The sequence below is a fragment of the Panthera uncia genome, chromosome C2 (assembly GCF_023721935.1).
Source record: "Panthera uncia isolate 11264 chromosome C2, Puncia_PCG_1.0, whole genome shotgun sequence".
In the NCBI taxonomy this organism is placed as follows: domain Eukaryota; kingdom Metazoa; phylum Chordata; class Mammalia; order Carnivora; family Felidae; genus Panthera; species Panthera uncia.
The window spans coordinates 117179636-117197409 of record NC_064810.1 but is presented as its reverse complement, the minus strand read 5'-3'; the positions used below and the strand labels follow the sequence as shown (position 1 = coordinate 117197409).

General features: G+C 36.4%; 1 pseudogene; it reads right to left on the bottom strand.

The window, feature by feature from the left end:
* Positions 1-10552: 10552 nt before the first annotated feature.
* On the bottom strand, positions 10553-13405 carry LOC125921968 (low molecular weight phosphotyrosine protein phosphatase-like; annotated as a pseudogene).
* Positions 13406-17774: the final 4369 nt, after the last annotated feature.

Genomic DNA, 17774 nt, shown 5'->3' with positions numbered 1-17774 from the left:
CCTACACGACCATTCTGTTTTCCACTTTTGGTACAATATTCAACAAATAACATGAGAAAGTCAACACTTTATTATAAAATAGGCTTTGTGATAATTTTGCCCAACTGTAGGCTAAGTGTTCTAAGCACATTTAAGGTAGGTTAGGCTAAGCTATAGTGTCTAGTAGGTAAGGAGTATTAAAAGCAATTTGTACTTAAAATATTTTCAACCTATGATGGTGTTATTGGGACACAACCCTATAACTCCATAAATTGAGGAAGATCTGTATAATTGTTCTAATTGTATTATAAAACTACCTGATTTTTCTTATTATGGTAGAATAAGATCCTCTGTGCTATTATCAGTAATAAGAATAAATAAAAGGGCGTCTGGGTGGCTCAGTTGGTTAAGCATCTGACTTCAGCTAAGGTTATGATCTCGCATTCCTGGATTCGAGCCCCACATCCAGCTCTGTGCTGACAGCTCAGAGCCTGGAGCCTGCTTTGGAGTCTGTGTTTCCCTGTCTCTCTGCCCCTTCCTGACTCCCACTCTGTCTTTGTCTCTGTCTCTCTCAAAAATAAATCAACATTAAAAAAATTTTAAAAGAATAACAGTAACTTCCTATTATGTGCCAGGCACTATTCTAAGTGATTCACATCCATTATTTCTACTTTTCATTACAAACTTGAAAGGTGAGAAACTAATACATGGAAAAACAGGTTGTGGGAAGTAAGATAACTTATCTAACTTGGTCACAGTTCCAATATTTCCCTTAAGGTTCAAGAATTTAAACTAATACCACAGGCCAAAACATGATCAGTCAAAGGAGCATACCAGGAACCCCAAGGTTGGCCCTATATTCAGTTGCATAAATTCTGGAATCACAACTGCATCAAATTGGCTGGATAATTGCTATATATGTATATTACCTTTACTGCCACCTAGTTTATTTATTGAACTATCTAGACATTAACTCCAATTTCTTTTCCTCACCACTCCGCCTTGATGAACCAGGTAGAATATAGCTTGAAAAAAGCAAATGAGATTTATGAAAACTTAAGTGGTTCCAGAATGGGTTTAATTATTCAAGAGACCTTCAAACCTGGAAATGTAGAATTTGATTTCCAAATTGCTCCAGCTTTCAGTGATTGAGGTGTTCTGTGTGTGTGTGTGTGTGTGTGTGTGTGTGTGTGTGTGTATGTGTGTGTAGAGAACCAGTGAACGTGTGAGCCAGAATGGGAGTGGACTGACTCAAAAGGAATCACGTCTGTCACTATATTTTGTAATTTCATTGGTCACTTTAAGAGCAATAGATTAGAAATTGTTGCAATATGTAACCACAACCAATTTTAGGACACCTATATATTACTAATTGACATACAATATAAATAAATCACCCTTCAGAGTGTTGTAATTTTGCACACACTTTAGTCCCTGGAAACCCCAAAGTATGAATGATTCCATCTAATATCCAGACTCTCAGTCCAAACCTTTCTGGTTTCTTAAGGGGGAAAAAATCCCATCAATAAAATGTCTTCAAAGAACTGTCTTCTTTTTGAAAATGTTCATATTATACTGAGCTGCTCGACAAAAATATGAGGATTTTATTTCTGAGAGATGTTCCCACCAAAAGGAGAAGAGAGACTGGAATTAAAAGAATAGCCTGGAGGAGGACAGACTAACACTGTGGGCAGTGAAGCAAAGGCTTGTGGACTTCTGGACTTCTGATCTCTCTAGTCTCTCAGCTCTCAACTCCCTTTCCTGTGCTAACCCCAGAGTAGGGTATTATTAGTTTTTAAGTCTTGGGTCATCCTGAGCACATCCTCCAGGTTTAGAAGTATTTAGAATATAAATCACTTGTAATGAGAAGTAAGGGTCCTCCTTGATTAATTCCTAGAAATAAGCAAATTGGTAAGTGCAGTAAGAAAGCAATTAAGAGTTTTGCCTTTTTATCCTAGCCTTCTCACTCCCTGAGTAACTTTGGGCCAGTTATTATTTCTGGCCTCAGTTTCTTCTAAAAATTTAGGGGTATTATAGTATCTCCATAATTAATATTATGGCTAATAAACTGAGGAATAACCTGTATGCATTTCAGCTCTTCAGACAAGAATGATGTACAATTGTTCCCTGGTAACAACGATGCCATAACACATTCAAGGGAGGAAAGGTAGAGGACTAGATGAAATAAGTCTCTGGTGCTTTAGGCTAAGATCCTGCAATATTGAGAAATTTATCCCCCTTGTTACAAAAAGTATTCGAGGTGACCTACAAAGATACATGACAAGCAGAATAAAATAAACTGATGAGGTAAAATTGGAGTAAAAGAAAAACAAGTTTAGTCTAATACAAGCACATCACATAGAAACAGAAAATTTGGAAAATTTGTTTTTGACTATTCTGATAGGTGAATTAAAGAGAAAAATATGGTCATTTCTAAAATTCACTGTCTTTTAAGTCCTATGTTGCTGGTAGTTGGAGGGTAGATAGAAATGGGGTGATTTGCTCAGAACAGTTGTTCCTAGAACTGAAGTAAGAGAGATGTTTTTCATGGTTCCTTATAAAGGAGGAATATGTGATGTACTATAATGATTTTCAGCTGGGATATGCAACAGAAGAGGACCTTTGTTAACATATGCAATTATATGTTAACATATAGAATCATATCCCTGGGACTCAGTCTCAGATTTATGATTATCTTTGCATCTAAGCATTTGACAAGAGCTTCAAGTGCTTTTGATCTAGTCAGGTCTATAAACATGCTTTAAAGACCCACCCCTGCAATAAGGATAATGGTGAGTTTCAAGTGCTGTTTTTTCAATACATTCTTCAATAGAGGCAGGTGGCATAATGACAAAGCACAATTAAATAAAAGTAATTTTATGAGGACCAAAAAATATAGTCTGGGTACATAGCTCTCTCCAAAATCTATGTCTGATATACAATGTTAAAATTTTAAACATCAAGAGGGATTCAAAAATAGGTAACTCCCTATTGTGTTTCCCTTTAAAGTGAATGGAAGCTGGTCCCAAACAACCTCACTGTCTGTTAGAAAAGCATAATGGAGAAAGTCTAGAAGCATGTGCAAAATTGTCTCCTCCTTTTATTCAAAATGATTATTCCAATTCCTACATAATTCACAGGGAGACTGAGATTTAGGATTGGCTTCTTGACTTTCATTTGTCTATAGTTCCTTAGAAACTTGAAGCTTAATTTTTAAACTACGAAGGTACCCCTATGTGAATTTTCCTCTGAGGTGGGAGGTTGGAGGATGGCCAGGAAACTCCTCCCCTTTCAATCTTCTCTGCCTCCTCTCCTCCTTCCACCCCTTCATCATTTTACTCTTGGTTTGCCTCACCCTATTTTTTTTAAAAACAACTTTACTGAGATACATTTACAAACCAGAAAGTTCAAAGAACATACTTCTATAGTTTCTAGCATATTCACAGACCAGTATGACCATAACCACAATCAACTTAAGACACTCCAAAGAAAAACCCTTACTCCTCAGTTGTCATTACCTGTGGCCCTTCCTCCCAGTCTCTGGCTACCATTAATTTATTTTCTGGTCTCTATAGATTTGCCTGTTCTGGACACTACATATAAATGGAATCATATAATTTTGTCTTCACGGTCTTTTAGAGTCCACTCTCTTCTTCCTCTGGTTCAGCCTTTTGTGCTAGATTATTTCTAAGCTAGACAAGGTGAGGGATGGGAAGAGCTTCTAATGTTATATTAGGAGGTATATGCAAGGTAATCACACTACCTGTTTAAGATCTTTTTTGGTTAGGCCTTTCAACCAGCTTTATCATCCTCACCTCAGGAAGTGACTAGGTCCGAGGAGGATGAGGAAGGCACAGGGAGGGAAATAAAACCTTTTTAAAAACTGATTTTTTTAAATTAATAAACCTCATTTTTTAGAGCAGTTTTAAGTTCACAGCAAAATTGAATGGAAAGTTCAGAGAGCTCCCATGTACTTCCTGTCCCCCTACACATATAATCTCCCTAATTATAAATATCCCCCACCAGAGTGGTACATTTGTTACAACCCATAAACCTACACTGACATATGTAGCAATCAAAGTCTACAGTTTCCATTAAGGTTCACTCCTGCTGTTGTACATTCTATGGATTTTGACAAATGTATAATGACATGTATCCACCAATGTAGTATCTTACAGAATGGTTACACTATCCTAAAAATCCTCTGTGTTCTACCAATAAATTCCCCACCCCTCATCCCCAACTCCTAAAAATTACAGATCATTTTACTGTTCCCATAGTTTTGTCATTTTCAGAGAGTTACATAGTTGGAATCATACTGTATGTAGCTTTTTTAGAGTGACTTCTTTCATTTAGTGATATGCATTTAAGGTTCTTCCATGTCTTTTCATGGCTTGATCATTTCTTTTTTAGCACTGAATAATATTCCATTGTCTGGATATACCAGTATATTTATCGATTCACCTACTGAAGAACATCTTGGTGTCTTCTAAGTTTTGGCAATTATGAATAAAATTATTATAAGCATCCATATGCAGATTTTTGTATGGACATAAGTTTTCAACTCCTTTGAAAAAATACCAAGGAGTATAATTGCTAGATCATATGGTAAGAGTGTATTTAGTTTTAAAATAAACTGCCAACCTGTCTTCCAAAGTGGCTGTTTCATTTTGCATTCCTACCAGCAATGAATGAGAGCGCTGTTGCTTCATATCCTCACCAGTATTTTGTGTTGTCAGGGTTTTGGATTTTGGCCATTATAATAGGTACGTAGTGATACATTATTGTTGTTTTAATGTGCAATTCCCTAATGAGATATTTTCATATACTTATTTGCCATCTGTATATTTTCTTTGGTGAGGTATCTGTTCAAATCTTCTGCCCATTTTTAATTGGTTTGTTTGTTTATTGCTGAATATTTGGGAATTCTTTGTATATTTTGGATAATAATCCTGTATCAGATGTGTTTTTAGAAAAAAGAAAAAAAAGATGTGTCTTTTGCAAATATTTTAACCCAGTCCTGATTTGTCTTATTTTCTAGACATTGTCTTTCACAGGTCAGAAGTTTTAGGTTTTTTTCTTCTCCTCTGTACTTTACTTTTTTTTTCCAGTTTGATTGAGAAATAATTGATATAATCACTGTGTAAGTTTAAGGCATACAGGAAAATGGTTGGCCTTACATATATCATGAAAGGATTACTACAATAGGTTCAGCTATCATTCATCATCTCATATAAACACAAAAAAAGAAAAAAAAGTAAAAAAAAAAAGACAAAATTGTTGCTTGTCATCTGATGAGAACTCTTAGCTACCCTCTTAACTTTCCTATATATCGAACAGCAGTACTAACTACGGTCATCATGTTGTATATTACATGCCTACGTTTTCTTTAGCTTATAACTGAAAGTTTATAACTTTTGACCACCTTCCTCCAATTTCCCCTTCCCCCATCCTCCACTTCTGGTAATCTAATCTCTCTTTCTATACGGTTCTTTTTTTTTAGATTCCACATATAAGTGAGATCATACAGTTTTTGTTTGATTTATTTCACTTAGCATAATGCTAAGTGGACTTCAGGATCCATCCATGTTGCTGCAAAAGGTAGGATTTCCTCATTTTTTATGGCTGAATAATACTCCGATGTGTGTGTGTGTATGTGTGTGTGTGTATGTATGTGTGTGTGTGTGTGTGTGTGTGTGTGTATCATTATTTTTGTATCCATTTTGATGGATACATCAATAGACACTTAGGTTGTTTCCATATCTTGGCCATTGTACATAATACTGCTAGAAACCTGAGGGTGCAGACACCTTTTCAATTTAGTGCTTTCATTTCCTTTTCATTTCCCAGAGGTGGGATTGCTGAATCATATGGTAGTTTTATTTTTAATTTCTTGAGGCTTCTCTATATTGTTTTCTATAGTGGCTACACCAATTTACAATCCCACCATGAGTACACAAAATTTCCCTTTTCTCCACATCCACATCAACATTTATTATTGCTTGCCTTTTTGATAATGGCCATTCTAACATGTATGAAGTGATATCTAATTGTGGTTGCAATCTGAATTTCCATAATGACTAGTAATGTTGAGCATGTTTGATGTACCTCTTGGCCTTTCATATATCTTCTTTGAAAAAATGTCTATTCAGGTCTTGTACCTATTTTTAAAGTAAGCTATTTGAGGGGATTTTTTGTTTTTGTTTTTGCCATTGAGTTGTAGGAGTTCTTTATATACTTTGAATAATAACCCCCTATTAGATACAGGGTTTTGCAAATATTTTTTTCTTATTCCATACGTTGTCTTTTCACTTTGTTGATGGTTTATTTTGCTGTACTGAAGCTTTTTTAGTTTGATGTAGTCCCACTCATTTATTATTTTTTTTATTTAGTTGATTGTGATTTAGGCGTCATATCCATCAGGGAAATGTAAATCAAAACTACACTGAGATATCACCTCACACCTGTCAGAATGGCTAAAATCAACAATGTAAGAAACGACATGTATTGGTAAGGATGTGGAGAAAAAGGAACTCTCATGCAGTGTTGGTGGGAATGCAAACTGGTGCAGCCACTCTGGAAAACAGTATAGAGGTTCCTCAAAAAGTTAAAAATAGAACTACCTTATGATCCAGTAATCTCCCTACTGGTATTTACCCAAGTATCCAAAAACACTGATTCAAAGGGATACATGCACTCCTATATTTATAGCAGCATGACTTGTAATAGCCAAATTATGGAAGGAATCTAAGTGTCCATCAGTAGATGAATGAATAAAAAAGATGTGGTATATATATACATATGCATATATATACATATGCATATATATACATATATACATATATACATATATACATATATATATATATATATATATATGCCCACCCACATTATATACCCACATATACACATATGCACAATGGGATATTATTTAGCCATAAAAAAGAATGAAATACACCATTTGCAATGACATCAATGGAGTGAGAGTATAATGCTAAGTGAAATAAGTCAGAGAAAGACAACACCATATGATTTCACTTATATGTGGAATTTGAGAAACAAAACAAATGAGCAAAGAAAAAAAAGAGAGAGAGAAACCAATAAACAGACTCTTAACTATAAAGAACAAACTCATAGTTACCAGAGGGGAGGTGAAGGGGATGGGTGAAATAGGTGATGGGGATTAAGAAGCGTACTTGCTGTGATGAGCACTGGGTGATGTATGGGACTGGTGAATTGCTATTTATGCACCTGAAAATAATATAACACTGTATTTTAACTATACTGGAATTTTAAATTAAATTAAATTCAAAAACAAAATATCATTACCAAGATCCAGGTCAAGAAGTTTTATTCCTATGTTTTCTTCTAGGACTTTCATAGTTTCAGGTATTATATTTAAGTTCTTAATCCATTTCAAGATAACTTTTGTGAGTAGCGTCAGATTGGGGTCCAGTTTCATTCTTTTGAATATCCAATTATCCCTGCACTATTTATTGAAGAGACTGTCTTTTCGCCATCAAGTATTCTTGGTTCCCATGTCAAATATTAGTTGACTATATATGCTCGGGTTTATTTCTGGGTTTTTTATTCTATTCCACTGGTCTATGTGTCTGTTTACATGCCAGTATAATTGTTTTGTTGTTGTTGTTGTTGTTATATTATAGCTTTATAGTATAGCTTGAAATAAAAAGTGTTATGCCTCCTGCATTGTTCTTTCTCAGGATTTCTTTGGCTATTTGGGATCTATAAGTTCCATAAAAATTTTAGTGTGAATTTCCTCTACTTCTGTAAAAAATTCCATTGGAATCCTAATAGAGATCGCATTGAATCTACAAATGGCTTTGGTCAGTATTAACATTTTAACAATATTAATTAATTAATATCAATTCTTCCAATCCATGAACATGAGATACCTTTCCATTTATTTGTGTTCTTTGATTTCTTTCACAAGTGTCTTATAGTTTTCAGAGTAGAGAATTGTCACCTCCCTGATTATTTTTTTCCTGATTTTTTAACTGTTTTTGATGGCTAGTGTAAAGAGGATCAATTTAATTCTTTTTCAGATTTTTGTATGTTATTTTTTATCTTGCAACTTTACTGAATTCATTGATTAAATCTAACGGTTGAGGCTTTAGGATTTTCTATACGCAATATGTCATCTGCAAATAAAGATAATTTTACTTCTTCCTTTCCCATTATGATTGTTTTATTTATTTTTCTTGCCTGATTGCTCTAGCTAGGAATGCCAGTACTATTTTGACTAGAAATGGTGACAGTGAGCATCCTTGTCTTGTTCCTGATCTCAGAGGAAAAGCTTTTAAACTTTAACCATTGAATATGATGTTAGTTGTGGGCTTGTCATATATGGACTTTACTATGCTGAGATATGTTCCTTCTATGTGTAATTTGTTAAGAGTTTTTATCATGAACGTATGTTAAATTTTCTAAAAATGCTTTTTCTGAATCCATTGAGATGATCATACTTAGGTTTTTTTTTTCTTCAATTAATGTGATGTATCACATGAATTGATTTGTGTATGTTGAACCATCCTTACATCCCAGGAAATAATCCTATTTGATTATGGTGAATGAACCTTTTTTGAAGTGCTTCTGAATTTGGTTTGCTAGTATTTTATTGGGAGTTTTTTCATCTATATTCATCAGGGATACCTTTTCTGGCTTTGGATAACGCTGACCTCTTAAAATAAATTTGGGTATGTTCACTCCTCTTTGATTTCTTTTTTTTCTGAAGATTTTGACAAAGACTGGTGTTAATTCTTCTTTAATTGTTTGGTAAAATTCACCAGTGAAGTTTTGAATTCCTAGCCTTTTCTTTGTTGGGAAATTTTTGATTAGCAATTTGATAACCTTACTACTAACTGATCTATTCAGATTTTCTACTTTTTCCCAGTTCAGTCTTGGTAAGTTATATATTTCTAAGAATTTTTCAATTCTCCTAGGTGTCTAATATGTTGGTATACAGTTGTTCATAGTGCATTTTTATGATTCTTTGTATTTCCGGGGTATCGGCTGTAATGTCTCCTTTTTCATTTCCAATTTTGTTGATTTGGATCCTGTTTTTTCATTAGTCTAGGTAAGGATTTGTCAGTTTTGTTCATCTTTTCAAAAAAACAACTCTTAGTTTGGTTAATCTTTTCTATTGATTTTCTGTTCTTGACTTCACTTATTTCTGTGCTAATCTTTACTATTTCCTTTCTCCTACTAACTGCAGGCTCAGCCTTTTCTTCTTTTTTTAGTTCCTTAAGGCATAGAGCTAGGTTGCTTATTTGAAATTTTTATTGCTTCTTAATATAGATGTTTATTGTTATGACCTTCTCTCTTTAAAATACCTTTGGTGCATCCCATGAGTTCTGGTATATTGTGTTTCCATTTTCATTTGTTTCTAGAAACTTGTTTATCCCTCTTTAATTTCTTTGATCCATTGGTTTTTAAGGGGAGTGTTTAATTCCCATGTATTTATGAATTGTCCAGTTTTCCTCCTGTTACCAATTTATAGTTTTATGCTATTACGGTCAGAGAGGATATTTGGTATGATTTCAATCTTCTTGAATTTTCTAAGACTTGTCTTCTGGTCTAATATATGGTTATCTTAGAAATTTTTCCATGTACACTTGAGAAGAAGGCATATTCCGCTGCTGTTAGGTAGAATATTATGTATGTCTGTTAAGTCCACTTGGTCAATAATTTGTTCGAATCTGCTCTTTCTTCATTGATTCTGTCTGGATGGTCTATCCATTGTATAGTGTGAAGAATTAAAGTACTCTACTATTATCATTTCTCTTTTTGGTTAGTTTTGCTTTATATACTTAGGTGCTCAGGTTTTGGGCACATATATATTTACAATTGTTATATCCTCTTGATGAACTGACCACTTTATTATCATGTAATGATCTTGTCTCTTTTTACTATTTTTAGTTTAAAATCTATTTTATCTGATATAACTACCCCTGCCTTTTTTTTTTTTTTTTTTTTTTTTTTTTTTTGGTTACCATTTGCTTGAACAACTTTTCTCATTCCTTCACTCTCAGTCTATGTCTGTCTTTAAGGCTAAAGTGAAGCAACACCCAGGAGCCCAAGAATAGGAACAGGATGCAATGACAGCTGGCACCACTGAAAGTCTGCACATACCAACCTTCCCTCCAACTGCAAACAATACCAACCACCTCACCTGCAGGGCCCTCATTTCCTTCCTAAGAGAAAAATACAGGAGACACAAGACCACCACTCTCTCAAGAAAGCTCACACCTTTTGGAGAAATAATGGATCCACTATGGCTGCAAATGTGCCACAGGCCAGAATTCTAGACAAGATATTGCATGCTCCCCCTATGATTTGATGAGAACAGTCATCCTTGTGGTCTTCTACCTGAAAGCCCAGAACCTTATCTTACATCAAATAGACCTTGAATGAGGCTCACTGACAAACTCTGACAGCCCTGAGCAGGTTCAGAACTGCGACATGTAAGGTAGGCCTGGTTGGACCAGACCTGAGAAGGATGCCTGGGGGATAAAGCCTTGCATCAGGCAATGGACCAATGCTGCTTCCATAGTTTGGGCAAAAGTACTGTGGAAACCTGAGATGCTAGCATAAGCAGGAACTGAGCAAGGAGTACAGGAGCCCTCTGCACCATCTCTGCAACTTCTCTGTAAACCGAGAATCACTTAAAAGTAAAAAAATATATATTAAAAAATAATAATGAAAATAAAGTGAATCTCTTGTAAGTAGTATTTCATTGGATATTGTTTTTTGTCCATTCACCCATTCTATGTCTTTTGATTAGAGAATTTAATCTATTTATATTTAAAATAATTATTGATAGGTAAAGACTACTACTGCCATTTTGTTAATTGTTTTCTGGTTATTTTGTATATCCATTGTTCAATGTTCCTTATCCTGCTATCTTTGTTCATGTTTTGATGTCCTTTGGTATCCATATGCTTTGATTTCTTCTCCTTCTCTTTCTCCATCTTTTTCTTCCTTCTTTTTAAAAATCTATCATTGTTATAGGTTTTTCCCTTGTGATGACCATGAGGCTTACATAAAATATCTTAAAATTATAATACTTCATCGTATACTTTATACTTTTACTTCTCCCTCTCACATTTTAGGCTATTGTTGTTACAACTTACATATTTTTGTAGTGTATAATTAATAAGAGATTATTCCAGTTATGGACATTTTTATTATATTTATTTTCTTAACTTTAAACCATTGTTGTAAGTAAATTACATACCACAATTACAAATTACAGAATCTACCCTTGACTATATATTCCATAACCAGTGACCTTTACACTAATTTTTTATGTTTTTATGATGTTAGCTAGCCTCTTTTTATTTCCATTCAAAGAACTCCTTTTAGCATTTCTTGTATGGCAGGTCTAGTGGTAATGAACTCCGTCAGCTTTTGGTTTTCTGGGAAAGTCTTTATCCCTCCTTCATTTCTGTAGAATAGCTTCACTGGGTATAGTATTCTTGGTTGACAGGTTTTTTTTTTTTTTCCTTTTAACATTTTGAATATGTCATCCCATTCTCTCCTGGCCTCAAATATTTCCGTTGAAAAATTTACTAATAGCTTTATCGGGATTCCCTTGTAGATAATTCTCCTTTCTATTGATGCTTTAAAATTTTTTGTTGTTGTTGTTCTGGATCAAACATTTTTATTTATTTGTCTGCCAAACACAAAAGCTGATTTCTATCTATAATTATTTTTTTAAGATAAGAAACAGTGAGTCAACTGAAGAAACAACTGTGGCCTAACTGTGAAGACTATGGCGCTCACCATGAGGCTGTAGGGAGAAATGGTAATGACATTAGCAGGCTTTCTCCAAGAAGGCTCTGTAGCACCTCACACACTGCTAGTAGATAGTCTCAAAGTCAGACTCATTCCCATAATAAATAATAAATTGTTTCAATAATAAATTGTTTTTGTGGATAACTCTCAAGTAGTTCAATTTTAGATTTGCATTTCTTTTCCTATTCAAGTATCTCAGATTGCTTTCATCCATATGTAGTATATAATCAGATGTAGCAAAGTCTTCTTTGGTAACCTGCCAGGCAATGTTAACCCCACAGACTGATGGGAATAATATGCTTTTTTATTTAATTGTGCCCTCCATAATTGGGAGGGTTTGCTATTTCATATGTAGATGTCACTGCATTTTCTATCCTCCAATTATCTGAAAGCTTTTGATCAGTTACAAGTTTTCTGAAAACTTATTCTGCAATGGGTGACTGACATGTTACCCAGACACAAAGAGCATAGACTTGGATACCTGCTCAGCCATCTTCCCATGCACCAGTATTATATTTTTCAGCTCTAGAATTTTTTTTTCTTTCTTTCTTTCTTTTTCTTTTTTCTTGCTTTCCTTCTTTCTTTCAATTCTATTGCTTAGTCAAACTTTTCATTTTGTTCATGCTTTGTTTTCCTAATTTTGTTTAGTTGTCTGTGTGTTCTTGGAATTCACTAGACTTCTTTAAGAAAATTATTCGGAATTCTTTGTCTTATAGTCCATATATCTCCATTTCTTTAAAATCATCTATTAGAGCTTTATTAGTTTATTTTGTTGGTGTCATATTTACCTACTTTTTGTGATCCTTGATTCCTTATGTTGCTATCTGTGTATTTAAGTAATCCGGTTCCTCTTCCAGACTTTACAGGTTTGTTTTGGCAGAGACAGGTCTCCAAACAGTCAAATTCAAACAGTCAACAGTTTGAGTTTCTGGACATGTATACTGGTAATGTTCTTGGGTAGGTGGGGCCTGCGATTATGATTTATTTTGGGGTGAGGCAACTGTGCAAGTTCTGAGGCCAGGGATGGAGATGGTAGTGCCACTGGGTGAGAACAGTTGAATAGGGCTGCTTTTTTGGTTCACTACCCAAGTGAGGTTGTAGGATGGGTTCCATGACTGCCTAGATTCTCTGTTCACACTTACTAGATGGTTAGGTCTGGGTACTATATTCATTAATAGATGAGGCTATGAATTATCTTTCCTTCCCTGACTGGTCAGCAGGATGGGACTTAGGGCTTGTACAGCTCATTGTTTGGGGACCCAAATCAGGCAAAAGTGTGCACTAAATTTGCTTGTCAGCTGAGGCCACCAATTCTTCTTTGCAGACAGGGAAAGTCACAGATGGCTCTCTGTTCAAGTGTCACTGTAAGCAGGGCTATTGGATAGACTCTACAGCTTACCGTGTGCTCTGGTTGGGTTCCTTGGTTAGGCAGGCTTGAGGCTATATGCAGCGATAAGTGGGGCTAAATTTAGTTTCTCTATATGGGCATAGTGGGAGAAGCAGCTGTAAAACTGGCAAAGCTCTTTGTTGTCTTAACTCAAGCCAACCTATGCCCCAAATTCCCTGGCTGGAAAGGGCCACTGGCTTTGCTCTGAAAACTATTGGTTCTGCCTACCTATGTCTCAGCTTAAGCACTACTGCAGCACACAGCTCCCAGGCATCCTTGCCAGCTCTTCTGGTCAGGTGGGACAGGGAGCCACAGCAGGTAGGCCTATGTTCCAGCTCCCTTGTCTGGAACAAGGAAAGGGGAAGGGTCACTCCAGGCAACTCTCAATTTCCCAGACTATCTAGCTGGGAGGGGTTGGGAGCTACCCTCAGCTTTGGCTATGAATTAATCCTTCTGCCTATGTATAGCACAGAAACCTTCCTGTGCCTGGTACTGGCTTTGCTCTGGAGGTGATAAACTCTACCTACCCACCTCTCAGTTTGAGCACTACTGTTCTACACAGCTTGTAGGTGTTCCTCTGGCCAGTAGATGTGACCAGGAGATACTCACCATAGTGGGCAGGACCATTATTCAGCTCCTTGCCTGAGCATGGGCAAACAAGGCTCTAGGGCTAGCAATACCCTTCATTTAAAAATTCAAATCAGGCAGATCTGTACCCCAATGAGTTCCCTAGTCAGACTGCATTACCAATATGGTTCTTCAGATGAGCAAAACCATTGGTTGGGATTACTACTTTATCATTGCAGGTATAAACTTGATCTGCCAAGATCCATGTGCTTGTTGTTATAAGATCCTCCCTGCTTCTCCATCATAAGTCAGATTCCCAGTGGTCAAGCCCCCAAGGTTCCCCTGAAATCCCCATGGAGTGAGATGAGAGTAGAGGTTCCCACAAAGCAACCCCAATGGTCAGTGGGGAAGACTGGTTTTCTCCCCCTGGGTTCTCTTTTTGTCTTACTGGAGGACCTAATGGCTCAAGGAAAACCCCTCCATATAGTGTTGCACTGGCCTGAGGGAAGTGAAAAAAAGTCATTAGGTAGTCACTTCTCTTACCCTTCTAATGCAATCTGTCTTGTCTCTGTGATGTAGGGGGTGATTTAGACTCACCCTCATGTTCTAGAATTCTTTCAGTGAAGTTCTCATCTTGAATAGTTGCTAGCTGTCCTTCTTGTGATGGGGAGCAAAGTCAGGAATGATCTATGTTACCATCTTGGTGAAGTCTAGTTTTAATGAAGTCCAGCTTATCAATTGCCTCTTTCATGAACAATACCTTTGTTGTTGTATCTAAAAGTAGTCACCATATCCAACATCACCCAGATTTCTCCTGTTATTTCCTATGAGTTTTATAGCCTTTTGTTTTGTATTTGGAACTCTGACTCATTTTGAATTAACTTTTGTAAGGAATGGTCTATGTCTAGATTTATATTTTTGCATGTGGTATCCATTTTTTCCAGCACCATTTCCTCAAAAGACTATCTTTGCTTCATTTTATTGTCTTTGCTCTTGTGTTAAAGATAAGTTGACTATACTTATGCTGGTCTATTTCTGAATTCTCTATTCTGTTCCAATGAACTACTTTTCTATTCTTTCAGCAATACCACAGTTTTTTGAATACTGTAGCTTTATAGTAAGTTTTGAAGCTGGGTAGTATAGTTCTCTGAATTTGTTCTTGTCCCTCAATATTGAGTTAACTATTCTGGGTCCTTTGCGTCTCCATGTAAACTTTAGAATCAATTTGTTGATATCCACAAGATAGGTTGCCAAGATTTTGATTGGGATTGCATTGATTCTCTATAGATAAAGTGGGAAGAACTAATATCTTGACAATATTGAGACTTTCTATCCATGAACATGGAATGTGTATGTATGTATGTATGCATGCATGTATTTAATATCTTTCATCAGAGATTTGTAGTTCTCTTTACATAGATCTTGTGCATATTTTGTTAAATTTACACCTACATATTTAAATGTGGGGGGTATTAATGTAAATGGTAATATGTGTTTAATTTTAAATTTACTTATTAAATGCTGGTATATAAGAAATTGACTGACTTTTACTTAGTCCCCATTAAAGTGTACTGAGGGCTCTGCAACTGTACTAGTTACAGGGCATGTATAATAATAACTAGTTATAGTTATCAACCTCAAGGAGTTAGGGGGAGGCAAAAGAGAAGGAAACATGTAATCACATTTTTAGAAAAGAAAAAGCTATCCCAATCCCAGTCTGAGAAAAAAAAACAAACATGTTTTGAGTGATATAATTTATTATGTTCTTTTGGGAGAAAGCATTACTCCTAATTAATTTTTAAACAATTTCCCTACAGATTTTAATAGATGAAAATTTGCTTTGGGGAATCAAGTGACTGGTTACCCTGATGACTGCCAATCAAGAATCTGATGATCTTTTTTTAAAAAATTTTCTAAGCCTATTTAATTATTTTGAGAGATTGCATGCACGAGCAGGGGGTAGGGGTTGGATGTGGGGGAGGGGCAGAGAGAGAGGCAGAGAAAGAATCCCAAGTAAGCTCCACACTTGGCATGGAGCCTGACATGGGGCTTAATCCCATGAACCATGAGATCATGACCTGAGCCAAGACCTAAGAGTTGGACACTTAACCGACTGAACCACTCAGTTACCCCTAGAATCTGGTGATCTTTAACCAAACATTCTTTCTTCTTTTTTATATCTGATTCAACAATAATTATGTAATCATTCTTCTAACTACAAAATTTCTTACAAGAAAGCATCTTTCAGTTGGCTAATATACACTCTTTCAGGTCTTTACCTTGCAGCAAAGTTCTAATAAACCTCGACACATGCTCATAACTAAATTGCCTGAAAAGCTTTATTTAACATTGTAATAGAAAATTAGTCAGAGTTGTAATAGAAGTTATCACAAGGATGTGGGGAGCATTTGAATTTTGGATGTATGAGTGGGTGGGGGTGGAGGAGGAAGGCATTCATTCAGAAGTGACATCTAAATTGAATACTACAGAATGAGTAGAACAAAGGGCAGTAGAGAGATGGGAGGAGTCTGAGACAGTAGCTAAGAAAAAGACCTAGAAGGGAAAAAGTATTATCTGTGTAGCAGGTGGCTACCCTGCCCATGTACATTGGGCTTGAAAATGTCCTGTTCTCCAGAGCACATTCACCTTGCCTGTATCTGCATCTAAACCTGAGATTTCCCCCAGGAAGCAGAAGGGCATTCTTCCCTTTTTTGGGAAATGCTGGTAAAAAACCTGGAAGGAATATAACATCCCCAAGGGTTGTCCTCAACCAATGACAGAGTGGTGTAGCTGATACATAAATTCCCCCATTTATTCTCCCCTTGGATGGGATAATTCTAAATATGTTTCACAGTGTTTCCCAGAATTTCCCCAGGGATTTGGCGCCAGTCCAACTGTGGGCACTGGGTTCCTTTTCCTGTGTCACTGCCCCACTCCCCACCAGTATGTTCTGAGCTTCCCAAATAAAGTGCTTTGCACACCAGGCCTTGTCATAGGGTCTGTTCTGGGGAATTCAGACTGAACAGCCTGTTTGGGATAATTGCAAGCAGTTAAGCAACAGAGAGAACTTGTGATATGCAAAAAGGTAAAAGCAAGGTTGGGCTAGAGTATGTAAGACCCTGATTTGCCATATTCAGCAGATAAAAATCACGATACCCAGTTAACCTTTAATTTCAGATAAACAACAAATAACTTTTTAAAATAAGTATGAATCGGGCATAGTTATACTAAAAAATATTGTTTACCTAAATTAAATTTACTGGGTATCATGTATTTTATCTGGCATTGCTATGGGATCTAAAAACGATTTGGAGCTTTATCAGTAGGACACTTTGGTTCCAGTGTGGAACATGGGTTTGAGAAAGGCTGGAGAAACCAGTGAGAAGACATAACCACTGCCCAGAGATGAGGCCTGGGTCTGGGGCTTTCAGGGAGATGGGAGAAGTAGATGGAAGGCATAAGGGAAAGTTATCTGCACTTAAACTAGCTGCCAGGGCAAAATAACTATCTCATTAGACAGGATGGGAAAAGACTACCAAAAATGAGTGCAAAGTCCTGAAAATGCCCCCAGAGTGTTCAGAAAAAGACATCAAACTATCAATGCAATGCCTCCCTTCCTTTCCTCCTTGATGTGCTCATGCCCATGGAGTAGAATGCCCTTTTTCAGGCCAAAGCACCTTGCCCCCTGAATCAAACTACAGGAGTAACTATAGGCCTGAGCACTCCTCCTGAAGCTCTCTGATGACCTAAATTACAATGGGCTCAGCTCAGCCCTGTCCCCAGATGAGCCCTTGACCAGAGCCTCTGGAAATTACCAGATGTACATGGCAAGGGACACTAAGGAAAAGCAAATTCTCTTTAGCTTATTTTCTCTTTGTTGGTGTTGTTCCCTGAGATGGACCTTGCCCTATACGATAACCCCAGCCATGGTGCACACATTCCTCAGAATGATGTCACAGAAAATCCAGTCTCAACATGGAAAGGGATAGGAAGCACATTTGGAATCACACGGTGTTCTCTGTGT